This window comes from Anas acuta, chromosome 2 (assembly GCF_963932015.1).
Source record: "Anas acuta chromosome 2, bAnaAcu1.1, whole genome shotgun sequence".
In the NCBI taxonomy this organism is placed as follows: Eukaryota; Metazoa; Chordata; class Aves; order Anseriformes; family Anatidae; genus Anas; species Anas acuta.
In genome coordinates, this window is record NC_088980.1 from 66,204,303 (window position 1) to 66,232,268 (window position 27,966).

The 27,966-nt window shown below is 41.5% G+C and overlaps 2 long non-coding RNA genes across 2 annotated transcripts; one reads left to right on the forward strand and one right to left on the reverse strand.

Annotated features, from left to right (window-relative positions):
- Window positions 1-27,842, forward strand: LOC137850531 (uncharacterized). The gene is made up of 4 exons (XR_011092582.1): window positions 1-481; window positions 22,935-23,122; window positions 24,958-25,149; window positions 27,374-27,842. It is a non-coding gene; the product is annotated as an uncharacterized lncRNA (long non-coding RNA).
- On the reverse strand, window positions 16,615-19,347 carry LOC137851728 (uncharacterized). Its single transcript, XR_011093401.1, has 3 exons — window positions 19,252-19,347; window positions 19,018-19,149; window positions 16,615-17,341 (listed from the first exon to the last, which is right to left on the reverse strand). It is a non-coding gene; the product is annotated as an uncharacterized lncRNA (long non-coding RNA).
- Window positions 27,843-27,966: the final 124 nt, after the last annotated feature.

Consider the following 27,966-nt stretch of genomic DNA (forward strand, 5'->3'; position numbering starts at 1 on the left):
TTAAAGGGAACAAAGAAGGGTGATTCAGGAGACTCCATGCAAACTCCGGTTTGTTGTTCTCCAGCTGGTCTCTTGTTCTCCAGCCATTAAGGCATGGATGATTATGGGTGTTTACTGTTGTTGTTATATTCAAAGTTGTTTGACCAATGAAAAGTTGTTTTTGAAAAGGACTGCTGTGGGGAAAAGGGTATAAGAGGGGAGCCTGCCCTCAAGATAAAAAGAGAAAAAGGCCACGGGACGAAGTTACTTCGTCCCGTCATGAATAAAGAAGCAGGAAAAAGGAGTGAAGAGGTACAGGCTGGCAGAACGGAGACCAGGATGGGAACAGGCACATTGATTGCCTCATGAAGATAGGTTTGGCCAAACTCAGCAAACTGCTCAGAGAAGCTCGTACAGAAAGTCACTGGAAATGGGCGCACCGGAGCTGAAAAGAAGCTCAAGCTGAGAGAAGCGGACCCATGCACACAACCGCCTCCCGCTGGTAAGCAGTTGCACATTATGGGGAATCATAAGTCCTTAGAAACAAAGACTGTCCTGGTAACCTTACAGCTTATTCTCCTTATTAACAATCAGACAGTTTATGAGCCTGAAACATGGGACCAAATTGAGGTCAAGGTATGGGACTCTGCAACTAAAAATGACAGGGTTGCAGTGGGATTGCTCGGCATCTGGCGAGCAATCTCTGAGGCCTTAAAGAGCCATGTGGGACCACAGTCAGAAACGTGTGGTTTGCCAGACAGTGAGGGAGCTGCGGGCTCCTTTACTGATCCGACTGCTACGCCATGGGCCCCTCTGCTGCTACAGCCATCGAAGGCCTTTGCTGTTACACCCCTGTTGACCTGAACGTGCCTTTTGACCCAGGCCTATTGGCCTTGAAAAGGAGATGGACATGCTTTTCTTCTATCTGGGAAGAACGGGATACATAAGGCCTGAAGACCGAGTTGCTTGACAACTTAAAGGGAGACATATTGTTCAAAAGGAATGGAAAATGGAGACTTGTTAGTAATCAAGAAAAGGAATGGAAAATGGAGACTGTTAAGTCATGGAACTTAGAGGATTGTTTTTTACCTTTTCTGATCATGAATATGTATAGGCGTACTTGATTTTAGTAAGTTATGGAACTTAAAGGATTGTTTGTTACCTTTCCTGATTGTACGTATGTATAGGCATACTCGAGTTTAGTATGTAAAAGCAATGCTCTATATATTTAGTATGTTTGATGTTTGTGTGTGCGTGTTGGTGGAGCGTAGACTCCCCGCACACCCAGCGCTGTTTACTTGCCTTTTATACCTTTTATGAATATTTGTTTTATAAATATTACAAAATTCAGATTGAGTTGAGACTTCATTTATAACAGCCTGAAGCTCAATGAAGCTTTCTTAGAGGGGAAAAAAAAAGCAGAGGTCAACAATCAAGAAAAAATATCAGATTAACCATATATCCTTTAAAGTTTATTTCTATGCAAAATGATATATTCAGATCTGAAGGTAGTTTCTTCTATGAATTGTTTGAATGCCTAAACATTATTGTTCTAGAAGGGATCTGATTTGTTAGCTCACTGAAAGGTACAAACCAATTTCCTCCTCCATCGAGAAAAGAGATGACATGCTTTAATTTTATTTCTGTGACTATTAAGCAAAGATGCAAGAGAAATATCTCTTGCCCACATTTTGTAATGATGTCTTGCTACGCCCCCCTTCAAAGTTTCATTTCTCCTTTGATGACTGTGAGTAGCCAGCTAATCAAGCTGTCTGTGGCATGAATTTATTCATAGGGATGGAAACAGGTCATGAATAAAGATGTTTCTTTAAGCACTAGTGCATTAGCAGAAACCCAACCATGAATGTATTCCTGACAGTAACATGAAGTAAGACCAGACATCTGTTAATTATCTCATTTGTTATTTGTTGTTGCTGTTGTCTTTGTAGTTTTCTAGGCTCAGAAAGGTCAAATATAGTCCATGCGGAGATCCAGTTCTGCAGTGTCTTCCATTACAGGTGTAAATAAATGCTCTGTAGTGGAAATTTTGGAGGGCAGGATGGCTGCATAGCCAACTAAGGTCCAGATTCTGCTGTGCGTAGAAGAGGCAGGAACTGCACAGAGTGATTTAAATCATTATTTCATTGGATTGCTCTAGTAACAAGGTACTACTCATTGTGAGCAGAGGTCACTCATAACGAGAGCTCTTGCTATAATTAGCTGTCATTATTCTCAAATAGAAAGCACTAAAAAAAGCTCTCCAGTGTTTTTTTTTTTTTTTTTTTTTTCCTCCATTTTTTGTTTCACTCTGAGACAGGGAACAAGATAAAGGATGTTGATTTCTAGGTCTTAGCTAGCACAACTGTATGTTAACGACTCAAAGATAAGGCAATAAAAGACTCTATGCATAAATAATGGAACCAGCAAGAACTGGCTTGACTGCTGAAGTCTGTCAAAAACAGGAAAGGCCAGAAGATAAGCAGGGAGGAAGACTTCTGGCCCTCAACAAAAAACCACCAGAGCATGCCAGATGACCAACCACACAAGGACTCCAGTATGCATACAAACTGAGATGGAATTTACGTTAATGATTCTTTGGAGACCTGATGAACATACATGAGATATAAGAGAAATGGAATTAATATGTATCATACAAGAGATATAAGAGAAACGGAATTAATATGTATTTGTCCCACTAATATAAGCACACTGCCAGTAACTGTTGGTGCACAAGTTAGGTGGAGCTATTCCCCTTGTGTCCAACGTGTGTGCGCAGTGCCGAATAAACATACCCACTTTATAACTATTCCGAGGTTATAGAGTCTGTTTTTCTGCAAGTCAATTTGGTGAGCCAGGCAGGAGATGGGTAAGCAGGCCCCTCACAACAATGACAAGGTTACCTGGGTAACATTTGCAGCTGCTGGAGGCATATTAATTGTAATATTGTAATTACCATTGTAAGTGGTAATAATTGTATGTCTTATTTGCAAATGTCCGGGTATCTCATGTTAAAAGCATTTGTGTAAGTGTATGTGTTTGAGACAAAGTATTGTTGTGAAGTGAGTTACTCCTCGAGGAACATGGCCAGAGACAATACAAACAAGTCTGGTTATTTTTTAAAGCGATATATTCTTGTGGTATGAACGAGAAGTACAAGGGGCCTTTTTGTGTGATTGCGTGATTGTGCTGTGTGAGTGAGACGCAGCACTGCTGTGAAGTGAGTGCGAAGTTCTGATCCACGGTTCCATATTCTCTGCGAAGGGAATGGCAGGAGACAAACAAAGCATGTAACAGATCGAAAGGAAGTGCTGTTTTATCCAAGTGTAGGCTGGTGGTGCCCAATATATAGGCCCGGTGGTGTATTTTGTAATCCTGTTTTTGTTCTTAAATGTTTTGAGTGTGACAGGGAGGAAGGCCATGCATTATCTAAGTAACGTTCTAGAAGTTTTCGTATATTTGCTGTGGTGTTTGGTCAGTTTCCCAAATATCGGGGGTGGGGTGTGGAGGGGAGGGAGGAGGAGGAGGCTGAGTGATAATCAAAGTGACAGACAGAGAGAATCACTTCTTTGATAATTTGGGCTCAAGCCCTGGGAATATTTGAATGAGGGGGGGAACTTGGTAAGAAAGGGAGGGGAATGAATTTATTTAGGAGGGGTGTATTTAACACCTGGTGGACAGAAAGTGGCCTTAGATTGGGAACAACCTATCCCCAATACTCTTTTAAGCCCCCATATTGACAGCTACGTAGGAGTGATTCCTTGTTTTGTGTCCTAACAAAGGACATGAGAAAAATCCGCACTCGGCTTGGGTCTTGTTGAAATGTAAATCTTGCGAAAAAAGGTGGTATTGTCCGTCTAGAAGACGGAAGGCTGTGTGTCCCAAATGTTTTCCCAAAAGTCCCGTGGATTTATGATTGGGAAAGGGCCCATCAAGAATCTGAAATAGTAAAGTTTGTATATGGAAATTAAAAGTTTAATCGCAGAGAATTGGGACGTTTGGGAAGAAGACTGGGAAAAGACGGTGTGAAATATGTTCATCCGATTCGTGTCAATATGGAACAATGCTAGGGCCACATGACTGCGGTGGTTTTACTGTGCTAGGCAGCTAAACACCACAACTGCTCTCTCGTCCCCCCTCCTTAGATGAGGAAGGGAAGAAGTAAAGCAAAGAACAACTCAGGGGTTGAGATAAGGATAATTTAATTAAAGGGAAATAATAATAACTAAAGAAAGATTATTATGAACTAAACAATGTAACTAAAGGGAAAAAAAAAAGGAAAGGGGAAAAGGGAGGGGGAAAGGAAAAAAAGGGAGGAAAACAAACAAACAAAACAAATAAAGGCTATGTGGAGGTGCAGAGGAAAGAAATTGCTCTCTACTTCCCACTAATGAGCGATGCTTGACCACGTCCTTGCAGCAGGGCCCCAGCGCACATAGCTGGTGTTTGGGAGGAGGGACCGGTGTTCAGGAGAAGGGACCGACATTTTCACAATGAGAGCCCACCCCTCCCCTCTTCTTCCTGTTTCCACCTTTTATTGCTGAGTGTGACATCATATGGTATGGAATATCCCATATTTTTTAGGTCAGTTTTAGGTCAGCTGCCCTGGTGATGCTCCTTTCTCACTTTTTTGTCCACCCCATAGGAGGGTTAGAGAGAATCCTGATGCTGTGCCAGCACTGCTCAGCAGTAGACACAACGCTGGTGTGATACCACTGCTGTTCCAGCTACAAGTGCAGAGCACAGCATTGTATGGGCTGCTGCAGGGAAAGGAAAATCCAGCCAGACCCAGTACGATGATGAAATGTGACCTTCTGTATTACATACCCTTGTATAACCATAAGTCTAAGAGAAACAGAGTGGTTAATGTATATAGTTCTTGTATCTTGCAAAAGAATGGTCTAGCAGTTCATGTTGTTATATATGGAGTGGTAATTCGCGTCGAGAAAATGGTTGATATTAATAAAGAAGGGGGAGATTTGGGAGTGTGGCCATGGGGGTTTGAAAGCCCCGTGGTTGGTAACATTAGACTCTTAACGATGAGGCCATCAGGAATATAAAGAAGGTTAGAGGGAACAAAGAAGGGTGATTAAGGAGACTCCATGCAAACTCCGTTTTGTTGTTCTCCAGCTGGTCTCTTGTTCTCCAGACATTAAGGCATGGAAGTTTCTGGATGTTTGCTGTTGCTGTTACATGCAAAGTTGTTTGACCAATGAAAAATTGTTTTGAAAAGAACTGTGATTACCCAGTCAATGGGAAAACAGGGGAGGGGCCCAGTCATCGAGAAATAAAGTATATAAACCATACTGTGACTAGTAGCGCATTCCTGCTTGTGGGATGCCCACCATTGCAATTGCGAATAAATTACTACTTCACTGATATCCTCGCCTTATTAGTTATTGTTGTTGGCTATGGAGTGTCTCTCACAGTTTGGACTGATTCAGAATATATCTTTGGTGTAGTGTGTGCACATGGGGCAATTTGGAAATCCACACTTAAGGTCCTCTGTAGCCTTATCTGTTTCCAATTTCCTCTTCATGTCTTGGTCTAAATAGTTGTCATGTAGCTGCTGCATACTTGATGGTTGAAGAGATGAATCTCCTTTGAAAAACATAGGTATTTGTTAATCTTTATGAAATTGCACCAGACAAAGGTCTGAGCACAGTGTAAAGGGCTCTTTACAAGGAACAATAGTCCTTTCTATCTTTAACCATAACATGTTTTTGCTCACATTTTTCCCTTTGAACAGAAAAGATAAAATGAATGACAACAGGATCTGACTTTACAGCCTCTAATACGTGAAGTTGTCTGTGTGGGAGTCCTTGTGCTGCATTTTACTGAAAAACACCCAAAGAATAATAAAGAAGAAGTTAATTTGGAGAAGCATTAAATTAATACTGTTCTATGAAGGATATTCCAAATGCTGGGTTAAGACAAAAGAAACATCAATGTGGATGCAGAGGAAACTCCTATCTCATTCTATTACAGCAGTTGAATACTTGAGACTATTTAAGATAAGGTTATTTCTACATAACTCTTATTATTTGCTCTGATACTGGAGAAAATATAGCTGCATTACTGTGGTCCTGTGCCTGTGTGAAATAGTCCTGTCAAGATTAGCTCGGGGTTATATCATTTTAATTGAGAGCATAGACTTACCAAACTTGGGAGGAAGTCAGGAGGTTCCCTCCATACTTGCACTTTAAGGCAATTGTTTTGGGCTCCAGCTTTAAGCCAGAGCACCTTCAGGCTGTAATCTTTCCTCCTGCCCTTGCTTGGCTAAAGCTTCACCTTGCTTTAAGCAAGGCATGGCTTTGTCATTAATGCAGCTGCCTATTGATGCCAATGACATTAATAGTTTATTCAGTAGATGGTACTCAGTCATCCCCTCAGTCCTCCCATCCATCCACTGAACACTGCAATAAGCAATGCTCTGACACTTGCTAAATTTAGAGTTGTGGGGATTTGTTTTAGATGCCTTCATTTGTTTTGCTCGCAGTCAATGTGTTTTCCTTCCTGCCAGGAAAACATCCATTCCTTTTTTGTTTATTTGCACATCTTGGGGAGGGGGAAAAAACAGGGCAGGGTTACATTTTTAGGCAGAATTACACAGTCAACATGACAAACCTGCTTTGTGGATCCTGTAGGTGCTCGGTGGTCTTAATGTCATAGAGTTGTGGGATACCACTTTTAGAAGGTCTGCATGCATCTGGCTCTTGCTGACTTGATTTCAAGATAGATATGTTTTTGAAAACTGCAAGATGTAAATTCTTGGTACCAGGATGTAGACCTGTAGCTTGCTGTGTTGGAAGAAGGTGATCAGAGCATGAAATCCTTTCCTTGGAGTTGAATTGGGTCCTCTCTCTTAGGATAAGGACACCCAGTACTAAGTCACTCGATGACTGCTTTGCACTAGAGATGTTCTTCTTTCCCTGCTAATTTATCTCTTTCTTTCTTTGTGTGCTTTTCTTCCTGAAGCCAGACATGAACAGCACTGACTTCTTACACATTATTGAGCATGAGGTCTGAGGCAAGAGGTCCCTTGCAAAGGGGAGATGCAAGATGGTAGCTGTGTGTGAGCCTCCTGTGCCACCTCCAGAGAAGGTGGCAGTGCCAGCTGCTCAGCTGCCCTCTGACAGCTCTTCACACCAGTCCTCCCTGCTGCTCTGTGGCCATGCAGTTGTGCTGCACCAGTCATGCTCTTGCCATTGGTCTTCCAGCAGATGTTCCTATTCCAGTTTGTCAGATGGGGTTGGGAAAGGCCACTGGTGCTTCAGGGAGGGAGGGAAGTGGTGACCTCTGACAAATGTCCACCACCCCTCCTCTCTATGGGGTCTGGCCACCCAGGACAATGGGGAAAATTGTGTGTATGGGACCAGGCAGTGAATCTACCTTTTTTTTTTTTTTTTTTTTTTTAATGCCAGGAGATGAGTGGTGGTTAGTTGAGGTCAACTTTGAGACAAAGCTGGTGTTGCTTCAGGCACTGCAAGTGTTGTGAGAAAGGAGGGTTTGTTGATTTCCTTGCACTTGCCAAAGCGTATCATTGCTCATTTTGCCTTCTCAGCATTTTTTCTGTCCCTTTATGATTTATATTGTAGGTTCTCTAGGTGGTGCATCTGCACCTTCTTTAGGTACATAGCCTGATGGAGTGGCATCTCAGTCTGGTTGTAAATGCCTCCCATCCTAAGGGTTTGCCCTCTTCATTTTGACTCCCTGTGGAAATGATGCTGTGTGGTCACACTCTCAAAATGTGTGTGTCTCCCTTCCTACAAACTTCTGAACTCATTGTCAACATCAGTCATATCAGAGAGAGAAATATATGTCTCAAAGACTGTAAGTTCCTACAAGGATTATGAAAATAAATGTTTGGGTGGAGGACAGCGGTGCATTCACAACAGTCAGTAAGCTTGTGCCATGGAGGCATCAGAGAATCCCTAAGGGAAGAGACCCTGGAAACTTTGTTCGTGGAATTATTTTTAGAGGGGAATCATCTCTGTAATAACCTTGTCTTTTCTAAAAGTGGTGTTGAATATGTATTAGCCTAGGAGCATAAAAAACAGCCACCTGATGTAATAGGTATGCGTCTTGGTGGAGGGGAGACTCCCGGCGCACCCAGCGCTGTTTGCTTGCCTCTATTCATTTAATAAATTGTAAACTTTAATTGCAATCCTATTTGGGACTCAGTCATTTATTACACTGCCTTTCTTCTTGTCACATTCAAAACATTTAAGAGCAAAAATAGGATCACAAGATACAATGCCAGGCCCATTTATTGGTCACCACCAATCAAAACTTGGATAAAACAGCACTTCTTTTCGGTCTGTCACGCATTTCATTTGTCTCCAGCCACTCCCCTCATGGAGAATATGGAACCATGGATCAGAATGCCGCACTCGCTTCGCAGCGATGCTGCGTCTCACTCACACAGCGCAATCACGCAATCACACAGAGAAACCTCCAGCACATCTCATTCATACCACAAGAATATATAATTTAGAATGATAACCAACCAAACAAGTATTGTTTCTGACAGTGTTCTTCGTGGAGTGACTCATTCCACTTTGTTTCAAATAAACTTACACAAATACTTTCAACACAAAATACCTGGACATTTAAGAATAACACATACAGTTATTAACACTCCAGTTAATATCCCTCCAGCAGCTGAAAATATTACCCAGGTAACCTTGTCACAATTGTGAGAGGCCCACTCACAATTGTGAGAGGCCCGCTTACCCTTCTGCTTCTTATACAGTCATTAGCAGGTCCGTTCTGACTCCCAAAACTGGGATGCAGCGATAACCTCAGATTTCCTTGATCTACTCCCAAGATCACTAGTGGCCGCTCTATGGGACAGCAAATCCCCACTGACTGCTCTATTGGTCAGCTTGTAGGCTACCCTCTTCCCTTACGGGGACTATGCTGCACGCCAGACATCTTTGCATGATTTACCAGTTGCCCTGGCCACATGTACGACTTACAGGCCCTTCCTTTACTGTAAAACATACTGTTTGTCTGCAGCTTCAGGAGGTCTTTGTCTGCTCCCACAGTGTGTGGCTGAGAGTGGAGTTCCCTCCGAGCAAAATACTCAGGATGCACGTAGGGGTGTCCACTCCGCAGTCAATCTCGTAGCCGAGCAGAGTGTCACAGGGGGTAATCCCACCAAAGTCATACGCACCTAATGTGGCAACTTGCTTTGGTTATATGCAGTAAAGAGTTATATATACTTCATGCATATATACATATACATGAAGTTTACCAATATACCTATACATATGCATAACCTGTCCCCGCTTAGTATTAAAATTAGCTACAAGAAGTCATTTCCATAAATTCCTCTTGTCTGCACTTGCGTGGTGCCTTGTGGTGGTGGGCTCTGAGGGTCGTGGGGATGAAGACATCTTATGTCTTCATCAGGGTTGAACTTTTCACCTCATCTCTTTGCGCATGCTCTCTGAGGCCTTGATCACAATCTGGGCCATAAGGTTGGTTTGATCTGGTTCCTGGGGTCCGAGGGGCTCCTGTTATCTGGAGGTCTAAGCGCAGCACAGGCACAGTACATCACAAATGTAGCACATATTCGTTCTTAATCAATCACTCTCTAATTTCTAATTCCATGTTTCAACGGGACCTCCCGGATAATTTTACTTTTTCTGTAAAATATGAGTTGATATACAACTTTGCAGATTGACATCTCTTAACCCATTCAGGTCATTAAAGATCACCAGAAGCATCTTTGGATTGTGTAGACAAACCAGGGAGAGTACAAGGCTCCTGATGGCTGGCACTGCAGAGCAGTCATGTATTAAATATGAGATTAATGTTGGTTCTCATAATCTGGTTCAACACATAAGAATGTAAAGCTGTCTCTGAATGTTTTGCACATTATGAACTGTCATTAGTTTCTCCATTTGCTTGAAGTGCCCTCATGGGATCTGCAGGTCCCTGTCCCTCCTTCCTGCACTCTCCTGCTCTCTGGCCAGAAGCACTTTCTCATGCTGTGCCATGCAGGAACCATGAACACCATCAATTGCAAATATCTGAGTCCAGCACCAGGGCATGAAGGTGGGGAAACAGGATAAGAGCATGGTGGGAGGTTCTGTGTCGCTCTTGGTACCGGCAGCAGCCTCATGGTGCCTCTGTTGCCTTGATTTCATCCCAGGGCTGAGCTGCTGCCCTGCCTTGCTGGGGGGAAGCGATGCAGTGGGTGCCACGTTGTCTGGGTCTATGGAAAAGACCCAGCTGGGGTCCAGCACCCATAGGAAAGTAAGAGCAATGGAGAAATGAACTATGACTCCAGTGGTGCTCTGTAGCAGCAAATTTTCCTTTTCACACAGCTGCAGGCACAATATATGCTTTTTTTTTTCTTTTTCTTTTTCTTTTTTTTCTTTTTCTTTTTTTTTTTTTTTTTCCCTTGCTAATAGCAAAACAGAGAAACAAACCAACATTGGATATCTCCCTGTTTCCCACTTCAACCAAATTCCATTTTCCAATGGAAGAATATTTAATTCCTAAAGTTTTCATCCAACTTTACCACTGGCTGCTATTTCCAATTTCCTTCCCATGATGTGTTGAGCACCAGTAGTGTATCCTAAAGGTGTGCTTTCATCAGCTCCTTAATGTAGGTGAGTACATCTCACTGCAAATTACCCAGGCTTTTTGCAATTTGTCTTTTGGAAATGATCTGTAGTCTTTTTACGCATGGCCTCAGCTGCAAAACACACTTAAATCTTTGTCAAATAGGTAATAATGAAGAGAATATGTTTTTATGCAGCATGGACCTTCTGACTTCTGCATGTAGTAATTTCTAACCCTCCAATGTTCTCGATGACAGAGTTCAGAGCATTGAACTGTCAATCATCAAATGATCTGGAAAGAAGAAAAGAGACAGAGAAACTGAAGAAAATTCTGATACTGGAGTGAAACTTGCTTTATTAGCCAACAGAGCTGTAATAATGTTTCATGTCCCAATAAAGATTACTGCAGATTGTGCTTAATGGCAAACTAAATTAACTGTGTGTGCTTAATTTGGATCTGGTAAAACTGACATTTATTCAGAAAATACAACTCTGCATTGAAAAATTCACTTGCAACAACAAGTTTGACATTGGTCTGCCAAGCGGTCTGTATATGTGCACCCATACTGCAATAACTATATCTACAGTGCAACCTTAATATCCCTTACTGTCCCCTTAGACATTAAGCTGTCAAGACAAAGCCTGGATAACAGTGCGTGGGTGCTCTGCATGTTTGCACAGGGCTTTGAGTAACAAAACCATGCAGCAACCTTGTCTTTGCCCAAAGGTGTATCAGGTGGAAGAGGAACAAACAGGGGTGAGCATAAGGGTAACAGCAATGAGAATATTTGTTGGTGTTGACTTGATGGTGGCTACTGAGAATTGCAGATGCTGAAATCAGTCCCATGTGAGTTGGTGTTAGGGCTTTGGCAAAAAGACAAAGCAACCAGAAGCTTGCAATGAAATGGTGACAGTTGGCATGGATGTGCCTCTTTCTGAGAGAAGGCAGATTTTTAGTGGCAACTGGACTGCATTTCTGATGGTACATGTGATCTAAGGAGTGTCTTTATCATGGCATGGTTCAAATAGGGTTTCTGCAGCACCGATTTTTACCATGGAGTGAGGCAAGTGTGGGGTGCTGAAGCATCACTGAATAGGTTGTTGGTGTTGGCTTGTGTAGCAGTCAAGGTGTCTTACAGCTAATATGAAGGGTCATCCCCACATCTTTCATGTCCTTGGGGGAGCTAAGTCAAAGCAGCCCTGTTTTTGTGAAGATGAGATGACCACAGAGTGCTCTGGACTTCATCCTGTGATAGATGCAGCATTTCCTGAGCATCTGCAGGAACCTCTATGCCCTACGCACAAGTTCTGTGTTGAAAGAAATTATCCTCTGTCATCATGATCAGCCTCTTGGCAATATTGGCAGGTGCTACAGACCAGTTTCGAGTCATATTGGTGTATCTGGTCAGTAAAAAGGAAGATCGCAAGCTTCAGTCTCTGGGTCTGTCAGTAGCGCATAGTGATGAAACTTCATTTTTCTCTTTTCCAAGTGTCATGATTTTTTTCTCACTCAAATGCAGTATTTAATACATAACTTCATGTTGTTTGAACATGTCAGTAGCCCTTTACACTCCCAAAACTGCAATATATCTGTTTTTTTTTTTTTTCCCTGAAAAATCTGTGCTATTGTCAGTACCATATTTTTGTATTGCAAGGCTCCTCTGAAGGCTTAGAGCTGTGGAAAATCTGATTTCCGTGTTAAAATAAGAAATCACTGAAGCAATTGATGTGAAAAAAAGCATAGATTATTGCATGGGTATGAAAACAGGGAAGGAAAATATTAGTTCATATTTTGTGTCTTGTAGAGCAATCTGCCTGTGGTTTCCTTCTTGTGTACCTGACTCATTTATAAGTACAAAGGTAACTACCATCTTTTATGGACAAGCCTCAATTCAATCAATGTTCCAGACCCATCTGCTTGTGTCCAAATGAAATCTCAGCCTGCCTGTCTGGCATTTCCTCTTGATGTGTCATCCTCAGCTCCGGTTTAAGAAAGCTAAAACTCAGCTGTTCAACCTTCATCACAACTCTAAGCTGTTAATCAACAATCTCTCTTTTGGGGCAGCTCTGCTGTTTGGTATGTTGCCCGTTTCTCTTATTTTTTGAACACTTAGGGGATTCTGCTTGTCCTTTGCTTATGTCTTCACATTTAGGAGATACTCCTTAAACAACAACAACAAAAAAACCCACTAATCTCTAATCTTTTGTTGAATTCCTCAATAACATCCTCATTTGATGTGAGTGATGTGAGGCTGAAAGAAAATCCCCTCCCCCAAAAAACAGCAAGCATTTCATGAATACCTAAAATATCAATAATTTTATGTATGTTTACTTTCTTAAGCAGAGGCTTAGAGTATTCAGATTTTTTTTTCTTTTCTTTTTTCTTTTTTTTTCCTGAAATGTACTGGTATTGCTATTTGAGCAAGAGACTGGCACTTGTAAAAGCAGTGTGATTTGGAAAGAAGAACAGATTTTACTATAAATCTACCTACCTTTGGAATAACAATAGATTGACTTCTTCCACTAAAGGACTCCCACGGCAAGAGTCTAATAGCAACAAAATTAAAATGTTGACTGGACAAAATAACAGTCTTTCATCCAAAATTCATACTTCAGACCCCCAAACATGGCTGTGGTTTGGCATTTTCCTCTGGCCAGGCAAGGGAGCTGTGTGGTTGTATTAGATCCATGTTGCCTGCCTCTGAATTTGTATGGTTGTGCCTTGTATGGAGCTTTGTGGCTACAGCTACAGTTTGCAAAGAACACTGTTTTCTAATTCATTAATTTACTTGTAGCTGTTACCATGGTGCTTTTATTTGGCAGGCACAGAGCACTCTTAACAAGTGCACTGAAGTCAAGCTGGAATTAATTCCTGCTTTCTTGCTGTCTCTCTTCCTCGCTCCTCTGGTGGGGTGGTTTGGAAGGAGACAGTGAGGAGTATTTCTTGTGGTGTTATTCATCGATCAGCTACAGACAAAACTGCTGACTTACAAGGCATGAGAGCACAGAAATGGATTTTTTCCATCCAGTGTACACAGGATTTTCTGAGCACTGGCAGGAGAAGAGCCTGACGCTGCTTTCTCTCCAGATCTACCTTACCATCTCTTGCTTTTGAAGTCACCATGGGTTTTCCCCAACTGTGCTACATCACTGTAAATTGGGAATCATTGTTCTCTTTGTCTAAGTGTTTTTTCTCAGTGTGATGAGAAGCCACAAGAGCTGGAAAAGGGAAGTGCTTGCACAGAGAGCAAGTGTTTGCACAGAGACGAGGGTTTCAGCTTCTGGTGCTGCCCTGCCAGTGAGGAGGCTGGGGGTGCACCAGGAGCTGGGAGGGGATGCAGCCAGTACAGCTGGCCCAAACTGCCCACAGGGATGTCCCACACCTTATGGTGGTGGTGCTGCTTGGAGATGCAATGAACATCAGTCAGTGGATAGTGAGCAATTGCATTGTGCATCACTTGCTTTGTATATTATTTTATTATTTTCCCTTCCATTTCTGTCCAATTGAACTGTCTTTTTCTCAAGCCATGAGCTTTTAGCTTTTTTTCGCCCTGATTCTCTCCTCATCCCACTGAGGGGGAGGGAGAGAAGTGAGTGAATGGCTGTGTCATGCTTAGCTGCCTACTGGGTCAAACCACAACAGTCTCTTGCCATTGTCCATACATTTTTCTTGGTATTCCCTTCCATCTACTCTTCTTAGTATGTCTTTTGCATGGTGTCATCCTTCCTTTCCATACTTTTTTTTTTCTTTTTCTTTCTTTTTTCTGAGACTTGCTTTATTGTTATTGTAATGGTAGACCTGCCTCCCTTGTTTATTGGAAGGCAATGGACTAACAGCAATTATTATACATCTAGACATACTGACTTGGTTAATAAAAATGTTAATAGAAATTATTGAATACACAGAACATGCTGCTAAGTCAGCTCCACATCTTGTAGCACAACCTTAATTATGTAAATAATTCACACACAAATTGTTCCATTGAGTTAATAGGGGTACATGAGTAAGTGAGGATTTCTTATTAGGCATTCAAAATTGAGCCCAATGTACGATATAATGAGCCTATATTACAATAATTCTACCTAGCAAGGTAAAAATAGGAGAAGTAGGTGGTAGAGGAAGGAAAAAGAAAACAACAAAAAAAAAAGATGAGTATTTATCTTATTAACAGTTTGAACTAGTCTTAAAATGAGGCTGGGGAGAGAGAGCATTTTCTGGTAGTTTTAAAAAACACTGTACATCCTTTGCCTTGGGGGGATCACCTTTAAGTTTGGTTGTTGTTGTTGTTGTTGTTTTCTTGTCATTAATTCAAATAGCAGCAATATATTTGCTTCTACTATGGATAATGCCACATGAATACTTACTATATAGGTTCCTACTTTCAGTTCAGTTGCTGTGATCAGATCTCTATTCCAATTCCAAGTATTTTTTTCTATTAAAGAAAAATAGTACAGGCAACCAAAGTCCCCCATTAACATGTTAGCAGAATAGCTCTTGCTCCTGAAAATTCAATTTTATTGATAGTGATCTCCATCTGTAGCCCCTTTCTTGGTCCAAATAGTTTTGGAAGGTGGGGATGGACTAGAGAACAACAACTGAAGAGGGTTTTAGCTTCAATGTCTCATTGAAATGGGGACTGTGAAGTTATGTCAGCCTCAGTTAATTTGCTGGGTTTGCTAGTGTTACTCTGAGTAATGTGGTCTGTCATCTGTCCAATGGAATTAGCTCTATGTTCAGGGAACGAATGAGGAACTTTGAAACCCAAGCTCTAAGGAGAGCGCAGGATCAGTGTGAAAAGGGGAGGTGGGGATATATTATTTCACTTCACAGTATTACTTCAAACAGTATTGAATAAATTGACTGATGGGAGAGTACTCCTTTTAAAGTGAGTCTTGTCCATCCCTGTGGTTATCAAAGCACTGCATTGTCTTGCACTGTGAAACAGAGGAGGTCTTCTCTCTTCTGGTTTCTGCTCACCATTCCTGCAGGTCAGCTCTTCCCTTCTAGCAAGCCAAGGGACTGTGGCAGAGTATAACTCAGTCCCAGGCAAAGCGAGTTTCCTTCTCCTATCAGCCTTGCTTGGCTTCCTCCAGCAATTGCTTCAGTTTCAGCAGGTGCAAGACCCATTAAACTGAGGAAGTACAACACAGGGCAGTGGTTTAAATCCAGTAACCACAGTGCCTGGGAACAGCCAGTCTGGAAGCTTTATCTGAATTTCATCTGAGCTAGAGAATATGGAATCAAAAGGGAGAACAGTTAATATTTACTAGAATAGATACAGAATATATAATAGAATTAGGTACAATAACAATTAGAATCATTAGAAACCCCATGCAAAAGAATTTAATTCCCACTAGACCAAGGACTGCTTTTTAAACAAACTTTTTGAATAATAGGTCAAATATATATCATAAACCAAAAAGTGTGAATATAATTGTTGTATAAGTACCACAAATAACTTTCAGTTATTGAAAGCTGCCAAGTGTACTTAAGAGTCAAGTATTTACAGCTTATGGGAAGGAAATAATTTTTCCCTCCCCTCCCCTCTCCTCCCCCCTCCTCCCCTCCCCTCCCCTCTCCTCTCCTCTTAATCCCTTGCTCTGTAAGGCAGATTTTCTTCTCATTTATGCAGGTGGAGGTCAACTGCAGTCAGAGAGACTGGTTTTCATTTAGAAGAGTGTAATAAAATAGTCATTTTAAATACACGATATTAAATGAAGTCTTTTGCCATGCCAGTCTTTTTGCATTAGCTCATACTCTACTCTCTATGGTGAAATAATTTCTTGACAGCACATAGATATATTGTAAATATCTAATATATTCTGCACTAGTTTATATTGTCAGTGATCTCATCTGTTTCAAAGAACACTTTAAGGGAAAAAAGATACAATTTGACCTACAGTTTGGGTGTGACCACATTTTTAAAAAGCGTAGTGCAAAAAGCATGCAGCCCATCCGCTCTAAGCTGTTTGCTCCCTGAGATCTTGCATGTAAAGATTAATCATAGAGCAAATATCTGTGTGTTCTTCATCATTTTAAACCACTGAGTACACAGTATACTTTCTTTAAAGGAGAAGAAGCCAGTAATGTTTTACCCCATGGTAAGGAATGGAGTTTGGCTCCCTACAAGAGTCCAGGGAATCAGATACTTGGGGAATTCAAGGTGAGTTGCTGGGTTTGAATTTTTTCAGTGTCTTGATCATTTGGGACATCATTTTATTTCCATTTAATTTCCTTTGGTCTCCCGTTCTTTCTTTTACATAAAAGTGAAGGAAAAGTGTCACAATGGGCCACAGCTCAGGTTTTCCATGAGGAGGATTGGAGTAACAGGAAAAATGTAAGATCTCTTGCCTTGTTCATCTGCTTCATAAACAGCTGAAAAATAAGTCACACATATCCTTGTTTTTCAATAGCCAAACCTGAAATGGTAGATTTCCATCATGCTTGGCTTGTTTACCAGTGCACAAGCCACAAGGCGTGGAGGTCACATTGCAAACAGACTTTGTCTTGAAACGGACGTGCATCACACACTCACTGCCTCTTTACAGTGGAGAGATGGAAAATCAGTGCCTGCATTGAAGAATGTCTTGCATTTCATGTAACCCTATCCAACAGAGAGACACTTTTCTATATGTTGACAGGCTGCAGGTCTGATTATTGCTAATGGGGGCTGCCAGGACTATTAAGTGAATGTGTGCCCGCTTGTTGGATTGAAAGAAGAGGACTGTGCTCAGCTTCCAATATTTCCAGGCGTGTTCCCACTGTGACAGGTATATGTCTGTGATACCTGGAAAAGCAAAGTGGAAGGATGTCAGAGACAGGTCACTGGGCATGGGAAACCATGCTGCTGAGCGTTCCTATGACAAAGTCAAGAAAGTGTTAAGATTCAGTCACAGATGCAAATATTTTATAATGCTCCATGTACATAGAGCAGCATTAATTGTGGATCTGAAGAAAAATCACGTTAATATCCCAGTAGGTATTTACCTACTGTTTGCTAGGATGCAAATTGTGTCATTTCTATGCAAATATACAATGGCATACACCTATGAAAACACATGTGGTCGCAGTTTGATTGATGGTAGTCTAGCATCTCTAAGTGCCATGAAGTGAATTTATGGGTAGAAAAGCAGTCATAGTCAGATTTTCTTTCCCTGGTATCAGCACAACTTGATGGTCTTTGATGCAAAATCTGCTGCCTTCTTGCTGCTAATGTTGTAGTTTACTACAGTTATGTCTGCAGAACACTGAGGCAATATTTTCAACCCATTTGCACAAATGAAGATAAATTCTAGCTAATACTGAAAGGCAAGTTAATTCCATCCTTTTTTATATTTAGAAATATCTCTCTATATATGAACATCAGTATAGGTACTACAAACAGCTAATGTGGCAAGGTAGATAGAAGAAATTATTAGCATGGCAACTTGCATTCATATTTTTTTAGTCATATTTCAAAGATTTCTGCCACTGTGAACCTGAAAGGAAACAGCTATCATTTTAAAGGCTTTGGATAAAGGTCTGGTCATGATGTCAGAAATGTGTGGGCGTTTCAAGGAACCAACACAATCCAAAGGACAGGCATTAAAATACAACATTTTTAACCATGTGGGACCTGCTTCCCCACTCCCATATGTTTCGTAGATCAATATTAGCTCCTCTACAGTCAATAGAGCTCACTGATGTAAAACTGCTGTGTGCATGTTCTTAATGATTCATAGTTTTGAAGCCTGGCCAGTTCTATAATTCAACCCTCGCAAAGGCAAACAGCCTCCTGCCAATCTGCCCTTTATTCTCCCATCCTGTTATTTGTTAGGCATCTGTAGCCCATTAGCTGGCTTACTATGGTATTAATATGTGGTATAATTATTCATAGCCAGATCTGCTGATAAGAAATAGAATGCTCTGGTAAACAACTTGCTGCTTTTTTTCCATGACATCAACAACAAAGTCAAATGGGGTACTGGAAAAAGGATAATTCCCAGGATCATGTTAAAAGATTACATAGTTCTGTAGCAAAGGGGAAATCTGTTTTCAAAGCACTCATCAGGAATGTTCTCTGTCATTTTCAGCAGATACACACCAGCATGTCTTTGGCTCACACCAGGGACATAAAAATATATGTGGCTAATGAGTACGTAACAAGCTTGTCCAACTTTAAGAAACAGATAGGACTTCATGGTGTAATTCTTTAATATTTTTTTTCAGTCGTATCCCCTCCCCCCAGTGTATCTCTGTAAAAATTAGGGCCATGCTTCTTCACGCCTGTCTCCCTAAGCTAAAAGATTAAGTCTGTGGTAGCTCCTTTAGCACAGATCAACTTTTCTGTGCGGTCATTTATATTTGGGATTGCAAAATGTAACAGCAAAGTTAATATACTGGTACAATCCCAATTTTAGTCTCACTCATGCATGGGTTACTCAGGGCACACGTAATAGCAGTGACAGAAACATGTGAACACACCTGACCAATGGTGACTATTTTCCCCTTGTCCCCTGCTGCTGCTGCAGGCCTACATCTGTTCATATCGGCAGCAGAGTCTCTGTGGCTACGCCTCCAGGGGTAGTCACAGGGCTGGCCATAAAGGGAACCTGCCTGTGGAGGAAAAGGGCAATGGAGGAAAATGGTCTTTTCCTCTGTAAAACCAGCTCCTGAGGGTACAAAGGCTATTGGATCAGTTCCTGGGACTTTACTTACATGCCACTTTTGCAAGGGCCTGTTGCTGTTTGCCATCTGTGAGAGCTAGTTTTGGGGAAGCCCTTTGCTTACTGCAGAGCTGGCTGAACAGGTGACTCTGCACAGAGGGCTGGTCCTCACACCTCTTTGATTTTGTGTCAGTCATGTTGGCATGGGTACAACCCCCTGAGGCAGAACATGCCTTCCCATGTGTTTTGCATTATTGTGACTCCTCTGGCTTCGTTAGGGTTGCTGTGACATCAAAATCTTCCCCTCCTCCCCTCGCCCTTCCTAGTGGCTGGCTGACTAGTAGCAGGTTTCGAGCTTGAAATTAATGGTGATTAGACAACTGAAAACTCCGAGTAACACTGCAAACACTTGGGCAATGCTTTTTGAAAAAGTAAGTATTGTTTTTAAGGCTTAAAAGCATTTATGCTTCTTGTTCCTGGATAGCGCAATTGCTCCATTTTGTTTCTCTGAAGTGCATTCAATAACTTAGTGCAAGGATACTTATAATTAAAGGTCTCTCAGATACTTCCAGTGATTCACTCCCACTTTATATTTCAGGTTAATAATGATGTTTTTTCAACAGCAGCTGAGAGAGTTTGAGTTCAGTTTCAGAAGCGACCCTTACATCGCCTCCCACGTTTCACCTCTCCTTCCACCCCCTCTCCACCCCCATTTTTTTTTTTTTTTTCTCTTCTCATGGTTTTGCAAGGTTACTTTTATCTTGGGGCTAGTAGCTTCAGTGTTAGATAAAAGTAATTTTCTTAGTCATTTCTTTGTCACGTGGAAATTCTGCCAATCTTCTAGTATTTCCTCTATCTGTTCTGATACCCTTGCTCCTCAAAACGTAAGCTTTATTTTTGGTTTGAATTTGTCTCATTCATCTTTGAGTCCTTGGTGCTTTTTTATGTCTGTATGGACTAAAGAACATCTCACTGGCCTTGGCCTTGCTCTCTGAAAGTAATAACAGTAAATGACCAGATTACTCAGAAACTATTCTCCTTTTGACAAGCTTCTGAATGTCTAGAAGTCATTTTTAACACCTCTGGTATGTTTGTTTCCCAGTGCCTAAATTGTGACAACTTCTGTAGCTCATGTTCTTCTTATCTTTGTTGCCTGCATGTGACCTCTTTTGTTGGTAAATCCCTACAGCATCCCACTGAAGCTTCTTTTGTGCTGTGTAGAAAACCTGTGTAGCTTAACTCCATTTTAGTACTTCTCAGGATGCAACTATCCTGACCTGACCATCTGTGGCTTCCCTGTCTCAGAGGAAAATGTTTCTGTTTGTCTGTCTGGGACAGAGTTTGCATCTGCAGGCTCTGGTGCAGAGAGCGTTCAGATAGAACAGGGCTGTGCAGCAGAACTCACCAGGAACATTTCTCAAAGGAAGGACTCTCCCCTGGCTGTTGATTTTTCCAAACTACCAGTTTACTGTATATTTTATTAGGAACAGACAGTGCTGTTTCTTGGTGCACTTGATAGCACTGTGCCGAATACTTTGTGAAGGCTTTCTGTAACTACTGTGCAACAAAACTGTTGAACCCAACTCATATTCTTTACCAGGAGTGAAATCAGATCTGCTGACATCTTTTTTTTTTTTTTTTTTTTTTTTCTTTGTGGTGGTTGAAAAGGATTTCATCACTCTTATGTGAGAAGTACCTTTTACCATGTCTTTCCAAACAGGTGAAAGTGTGTTTGTCTAGTACTGAACTGAAACCTCAGCATCAACATTAGCTGTTGTTAATGCAATTTCTGCTGTTCTGTACGTACCCTGAAAACTCCTCTCTCCTGGCACTGACAGTCCTAGACCTTTCCCTGGTATCTTCAGCATAAGCTCAATTTTTTCATGTGTAGAGGAAAAGAAAAAAAGAAAAAAAAAAAAAAAGGGAAAGGGAAAACTAAACACATTAAGGAAATATCTAGAATCAACTCTTTACGCATTATGATTTACTCCATATCAATTTCTAATGGTTTCAGTTTCTCTTTCTGGTTTTTAATATCAGCAATTACTGACTTTATCACAAAACCAGGGAGTGCATTTAGCCAAAGGACAGGTTTTGCGTCATTGCAGTAGACTCCCTCTGTAGATGGTGGTCAGGATACGATGGTGCCAGCATACTTCTGGGCTAGTATTCTTTTGCCCAGAAGATACCACCTTACACAGAAGTGACTTGGAAACTTGATACAGCAACATACTTGCCCTGGCTGTAGGATCTCCTGAGAGGGGTATACATGCACTTCATGGGATCCAGTGCCTTTTTTTATCTTTTTTTAATGAATGCATATGTAGGCATTCAATTATTCAATATAAAACTTTCTTCTGGTTATTACTGATCATGTTTCATTCATGTGTCTCTCATTGTCTTGAAGCGTTAGGTCTTCTACCAAGTGCATCACCTCCTGTCACTTCCTTCTCTCCCTCCTCTATCACATTTTAAAAAATTATTCTTAATCCATTTTGTTTAACCTCTTCCTTAGTATCAGTTCAGCAGGGATGAAGGCCATCATTTAAAAATAAGGATGGTGTCTAGACATTTAACTTACTCCTCTGGGATTCCTTTGTGATTTCCAACATCAGGAAAACAGTGACTGCTGCTGGTGTTACTTTTTACCCATTTGTTTCATGGGTACTGCTGGTGATCAGTGCTGAAGTGCTGTATGTACTCATGCAAAGAAGGTGCATCTTTTTGGTGGCATTTATTCAACAAAAGACATCTGTCAGGTGGGCCAATACAAAATAACTTCCCTGTGCACATGCACCTCAGCATTTCTGACAAGTGTTTTGGTAACTTCCCTCTGACTATTGAAAGCAAGACAAAACAAAAGGGCAGCTGGCATGCTCTGTGCAAGGCTATATGTCTATGAATGACAAAAAATACATGAGTTGCATGGCTTTTTGCTTGAAATGGTGTGGTAATTTGGGTGTGAATACTGAACAGCACTTATAATAATGTCAGATTATCTTTTGCTGGAAGGACACCTATGTTCTGGAAAAGCCATTATGAAGTTATTATCTTCTTTTAATTTAATTCGAAACCATCCAGCCTTTTATTATGTCAGCTGCTGCATCTTACTACTGAGAGACAGTCAATTTGGGGAAAAAACAACAACAAAGAAACAAACAGTAATTAACTTATATATGTGTGTTTATCTGCAGACCAAGAGCAGCAGCAAGAGATTTTAGAGGACTATTCTTTCTCTTTGCTCACTGATATCTCCTCTGTCCCCTCTTTGTTTTCCTTCCAGTTGCCAGACTTACCATCTCGTGTACTCAAAAGGAAGCAGCAGAGGTAGTGGTGTGTTCTGCTCTGCTCAAGCACTATGCTGTGCCCATGCATTTGTACACATGGAGGCATAGGGAACACTGGGAGGATCAGACTTTTCCTTAAACCAAACTGAAGTTTGCAGAGATATGTTAGAATTTTGGGCAAGATGTTGAGGGTATCCGTGGGGCAAAGGCTGTGGGGAAGCTGTGATGGGGAGTTTAGGGAATGACAGAGGCCATGTGGGAGAAGCTCCTCCTAGTAACAGTATTCAAACATATGATAAGCTACACGGAGTCAGGACCTACCTGAACATAGTTTGGTCTGCATGAATTTTGTGGCATGTGTAAATGTAGGAAAAGTGGGAGGTGCTGCTCTATTGAATCTCTAATTGTGTGTATTTGTGTGTAATTGTGCTGCATCTGTTTGTTTTAGCCCAAGTGGACCTTGCTGTTGGAGTGGTGCTCCTGCAGGAAAGATGGTTTGAATCAGTGGGTGCTGTTTTTTGCCCTGATGATGCTGAGAAAAGACAGACAGGACCAAAAAACCTAGCTGGCATCTCCTGAAAACACTGCTGTAATTCCTGCCATGGCCCATCAGCTCATTCCAGCGGGTGGAAGAAGGTACGTGGATGCAACTGAATATGAGGAGTACATGTGCTTTTCTTAGATCTGGATGAAAGGGGAGGTGCTGCAGGTGTCCTTGCAGGTGAGCAGGACTGGGCTGGCTAATGGCCCCAGGTTGTTCCCTCCTGCATGAGCAAGTCCTGGTAGATGTATGTATTACACTCAGCTCATCTAATTGTGGGTACAGCTAGTGCAAAGTTCTCCATAAGTTTCTCACTCTCTTACAGCATTGCTTTGGTCTGCCCTGGATTCAGTTGTAACTCCTGGTTCAGCTGATGTATTAAATGCTCCGGGGCTGCATGGCACATCTACAGCATTTCACCCCAGACTTTTCCTTTGGCAATTGCCAAAGGAAAGTGTACTCCATGATCAAGTTATATTATTGAGGTGCTGTTGCCTGCCATTATTATTACCCTGAGTTATCAGGGGACTGAAACACAAGGCAATGCTGGGAAACACTTAAGTCTCTGACCCTCAGGTACCAGCACACCTTGATTTGGTAGCAGACAGCCTTGCACTTCACTTTTTAAATTATCTCACTGTTCCCTTAGGATGCTAGGAAGATAAAGCGTGTCCATTGCCCATTACCAAAGACTACATGACAGGCCCAATCTTGCTCTGAGACATCTAATTTGTATGCTCTAGCCCTATCTGTCTATTGTATTATTTATTCCTCTGGCTTTCCCACTTTAATCTCAGTTTTCAGAGGTTCAATTTTCCCTAGCTATCACGTTGTGTTGTGATGTATCATGAGTCATGCCCCATATACTGTGCAGTAATAGCGCATGCAAAGAAAATTGTTAGAGCCAGCATATCTGAAAAAAGTATCGTTTTTGTGAAAGCTGAATCTGCCCTGCTGCAGCAGAGCTAGTTTCAAGTTTCCAGTCTGAACAAAGTTGCTACCTAACATTTATTTTCTTTGAGATTTATTTTGAATACATGGCATTACAACAGCTTTGGTATCTTTTATGACATTCTTCTGTGAAGCCAGCAGGACTGTAATTAGTTCAATGTCCACTAAATGACAGCCCAGTGTGTGAACTCTAATCACAACTGCTCTGGGTGTTATTGGTCTTTCAGGACTTTGACTGAGCCAAGCCATGCAGAAATGGTGTTAATCTTGCACTGCAAATATGATTGAGAGCTTATTATGAATTTCTCCAATTTCCGCAAGATTGATGCTTTAGATCAACCTGTGTCTCTGAGCTCCAGCTAACAGGATATTCATGCAAAATAAAAAAAAATAATTGCACCAAATATTGAACTTTGATTAGAAGGCATCAAGGATTTATTAGAATTGGCCTTTTATTCAGCAAGAATGAAAAAGTCATGACTGGATGCTTCACACATGTGGCATGGGGATCAGTTGTCAACTCCAGGCGGTAATGCTTTTTTATTTTGCCAGCCATTGCAAAGCAAAGGGTATCCTTTCAAAGCAGTTTGTTTTGGATTAAGGTGAAAGGCAGAGTGATGATGAGAGGCTGCTAATTTATCTGAAAACCCTCACGTTAGGACAGCAGCCTGTTCCAAGGTGTAATTTCCAAAAGGCCCTGGCCTTCCGTGATTTGATGTGAGAATTCACTAGGAAATGAACATTTAGGTCATAGAGAAGCTGAAAATTTAGTCCTGAGTGCCAATGCCCTAGTGTAAATACTATGAATTGTTCAGTAACAGACAGAAAAGAAATTTTGACTTCTGAACATGTGGTTGTCTTTGAAATGTAATTTCACCCTTGTTTCCTCACTTCTCCCAATGAGTAAAAATTTGTAGCAACCTGATATTATCAGTAAATTTAATTAATTTTTCCTTCTGGAAACCTTTCCCTTCTTCAGGTTTCCTCTGAGATGAAAGCTTGTTTTGACAGCTGCTCAGGTGGCAAACTGGGATCCTGCCTGCTCTCTGGAATTATTTCAACATGTGCACTTACACCTTGGCTGAAAATCCAAACAGGCTCAACTGTGAAGCATGGCAGACCCTGCTGATAGGCACCATGACATCCTGCAGCCCTACTGCAGCTTTACAAGGTCTGAGTATGAGAGGCAGTGCTCATTGCCATCTCTGTTGAATAGGTTAACATTTTTCTAATGAAATTTCTTTTATAGAAATTGCAATTTATAGGTACCGAAGCATTTGATTTGAGATTTTGTTTATGTTGATGAAATTCCAGCTCTGCATATGCCACAGGGAAATTGTTTGCATGGGTATGTGATATCAAATTTCTTTAGCAGAGGATATATCAAGCTTAATGGAGAAGTAAGCCATATGAAAACTGTGGTTAAAAGGTCATGTGTTGGACACATCATATCTCCCAGAGACTCCTATGACTATGGGCTTTGCACTGTAAAACACCAGTGCTACGTTCCCAGTTGTACTGATTATTTTGTTATGTTGTGTTGACTCTTCAAAACAGGCCATTTCCCCAGTTCCTTGGCCTCCTTTAGAAATGAGTCAAAACCAGAAGGTGTTTTGATGACATCATCTGCCTCAGTAAATCACTGCTGGCAGTCTGCATCGAATGTGAGAGGAGCGCAGAAGCTGGAGCTTCCTTGGGTTTCCTTCACACACAGGCTCATGTGAGGAGGAGGAGGATGGTGGCATGTAGGGTGACTGTGCCAAAAGGACAGGGTGAATTGCATGTGAGCAGCATTTTGCTAGAAAAGGAAAATGCTTAGCAGTAAGGCAGTGGAGTCTGTTACTCTCCATCATACACAGTATGCCCTCAATGCAAACATGCTTCATCAAAAGGGTGGTATCCCTGCGATACCAAAAAATGGGTGGCAAGAAGTTTATTCATTCGGATAGTGGATTTTCACATCAAGCGGGATAAGCAGAAAGGGAATACCCACGCAGGCATTATTTTGGGGTGTGATAGGGAGACAGGATGCACAAAACCAGTAAATATATATATAATGAGAGCTCATCCAACCCTGCAGCTGCAGCAGTCTAGGGCATATATCTGTGGTGACTCCAGAGCCTAGCTGGGAGAGAAAACTTCGTCACAGAGATGCATAATGCAATCACTGTCTGAAGCATCCTTCTTCTGGAGCCTCAAAGGTGGCTGACTTACAGCTCCAACTGCTTTGTCTGTGTAGTGCCAGCATGGCTAACATAATTAGGAGGAAAGGCAGAGTCAAAGGTTGCCAGATGAATAATTTAATCTATAAATATACTCATTGCCATAAACATCTTTCTCAATTCCTTTATTGTTTTTTTTTTTTTTTTTCCTTTTACCTTATAACTCATTTTTTTATTTTCTTGTCAGCAAATATTCCTCACTCAGTTTTTCTCAATAACAATCCAAATGTGTTAACTATCACCTGCTACTTAGTTTTAAACAAATAGCTTGTCCCCATCTTACTAATTTCAATTGCCATGCTTAAATGATCTTTTCCAATCTTTGCTAACCCCAAGGCAACTCTTATCTGACGTCCTGATAGGTGACTAATGACTTTCCATTCTAGGAACCAATGTGAAAGACAGTAGAGAAATAAGACAACTAGAAAAGACTCTTTTTCTAACCTTCCTTTCACCTCAGTCATTTCAGGAAGGAAGGCCAGAAGGGTAATAAATGTTTCACTCTTCTTCAAGCAACACCATGGTGCCCAGTGTTAATTACCTGAAAAATATTTAAGTGAATGGACAGAACTGAAAAAGAAAAGTACTTTTCTCTTGCCAAGTTGGACTGGTGGCAAAAAAAGAGATTTCCTTCATGTCTGCTGACACTGTTAACATTCCCTCCCTTTGAGGAAGGTCCTACATTGCCCCTTACAACCCAGCCAAGCCTAAGAGCAGGAGTGATGCATTTCATGGGTGTGATTTCAGACCTGCCTGTGTATGGCCTTGGAGCTAAACTAATTCAGTCTACAGTGATTTACTGAGCACCAATTGCTACTGCCAGATGTTTGTGTTGTGATAATGCTTTGGACTCCAGCACTAGCTTGGGTATAAGATTCTTGATGTGCTTTGCAGCTCTAATTCTCTCTAATGAATTTTTATCACTCCTGCCCATTTGTTCTCAGCCCCCAGTAGCACAAATTAATCCAGGCATCAAATGATGTTGAGTTGTTCCTGTGCTTGGGCCCTACAAGTTTTATTTGACCTACAAGGTTTTCCTGATTCTATTCATCTTCCTTAAGCCAAAATTGGATTCCCAAACTTGTCTTGCCTACTTGAATGATGATCTGTCTTGTAAGGCTTTACAACTGGTACCTGACTGTGACACACAACTGTGTTTTTTTACATACCCAGGTCTCCCTATACCGTTTCCACTGCAGTTCACCAGCACTACTTGGATCTGAGCAGGCAAGCATCAACCTGAGCATCAACCCAAGCATCAACCCTTCTTACAGCATCCTGAAATCCAGGTTAACTAGCATATCACTCAGTCTGAAGCTCAGCATGGAGTCACCATTCCTCTGCAGCTCCATGCAAAGCTGAGTCCCTGCCTTAAATATTCACCAGCACTGACAGAGGTTGTCCCTGTGTCCCGACCAGTGACTGCTGTCCTCATCCCCATGTGTGTTGCTGGGCACTGCTTGCATCCAACCCTGGCCATGCAGAAAGTGTGAAATCCAGCATCACATCCAGAGGGGCTGAGCCAGGTGTAGGCTTTATAGATACTAGGATTGCTGCAAAGACAGGGGCACAGGGCTGGGAAGGAGGACTTGTGGTGATGTTCAAGCTTGGAGACAGTGTCTCAGGATGCAAGGGTATTTACCTTATTTAAGAGTGATTTATGGCCTCATTTTCAATTCCTGCTGGGACATCCTCTGTTTAAGGGCAGCCTTGAGAATGGGTTTGATATTGCCTAGAGGGTTTTGGTTTAACTAATACCAGCTCGT